This window comes from Alligator sinensis, unplaced genomic scaffold (genome assembly GCF_000455745.1).
Source record: "Alligator sinensis unplaced genomic scaffold, ASM45574v1 scaffold1277_2, whole genome shotgun sequence".
NCBI classification, from domain to species: domain Eukaryota; kingdom Metazoa; phylum Chordata; order Crocodylia; family Alligatoridae; genus Alligator; species Alligator sinensis.
This window is the reverse complement of record NW_005843023.1, coordinates 313,017-314,271: the sequence shown is the minus strand read 5'-3', so window position 1 is coordinate 314,271 and position 1,255 is coordinate 313,017.

Below are 1,255 nucleotides of genomic sequence, written 5' to 3'. Positions count from 1 at the left end.
GGGGGGGGTGCAGCCACAGCCCTGCCTCTCCTCTGGATTTGCTCCTTCCTGCCTGGATTCAGCCCTGAGCAGTGATTGCTTTGAAGGCAACGCTGCTAGAGTCATGGGATTTCCCCGAGTCTCCAGTGTGTTTGTGCCTACTTCAGCAGGTCAAGGCTGCCTTGCCAGACACTGCCATCACCTACATTGACTAGGTTGTACACGAAGGCAGCCCCTGTCCCCTGGTACCCCTCAGCCCCCCAAAGCTTGTTGTGAGCTCTCTTCCTCAGCAGGGCCCATGGCACTCCCTACCATACCATCTCAGCAGGCTGGGAGATACTAAGCTTACCTGCTTCCTTACAGCCCATGACTCCCAGCTCTACACGCTCATGGTCTGCACCCTCCATCGTCCTGTCATGTCCCGCCCACACACTAAGCGGTGGGATGCCCTTGGCGAGGACAAAAGTCCCTGGTGGACGAGCCTGTATTCCACCCTGATCCCCCAAACCACCGCTGGCAGCTCCCGCACAGAGCCATTGCCACAGGTCACAGACACCCCTGACACCTGTCCCTCCTGCAAGCAGAGGGAGATCCTGCTGCAAGCCCACGTGGCGTGTGCCAGGCTGCAGCCCCTTCACTGCCTTCTCCAGACTCCCCTGCTGAGGTCCTGGTTCCACTACTCCCCATCCACAGACCCACCAATCCTGGCACCTCCCTGCCATAGCCAAACTCGCCATCTACCCGCCCAGGAAGGAGGCACTGGCTGGGGGGACCCTGGGAGCCCTGAGGCTGTTTTCCCATCCCTGGTCCACTCATGTCTTGGGGCAGGGTTTCACTGGCAGCGTCCGCTGGCTCCTTTGACGTGTTGAAGGCCAGCGGGTGCTGCTTGGTGTTCTCTACCCGGTGTCCCCCCTTGGGGCACTCATCCTGCACCCGTGACCTCCACTCCTGTCCCTGTTTCACCTGCTCTCTCCCAGGTCATCCGTGACTGGCCCCCTCGTCAAGGGGGCTTTGGCGCAGGCTCTGGGCCGGCACCTCAAAGGGCCTGGGCAGCTCCCCCCGGCCCCGCCGAGCTTGCCACGCACCCGACCAGGAAGGGAAGGAGCCGGGGGCCGTTTGCCCGTCCCTGGTCCGCCCCATCTCCGGGCAGTGCCCAGCGGGTCCGGGTCGCGGCGCAGGGCGGTGCGGCAGGCCAGGGCGCTGTGCTCGCTCTCGGCCCCGGCTCCTCTTCGCTTGTCCCCGGGACCCGCCCGACACCGCCGGCCAGCGCGCCCCA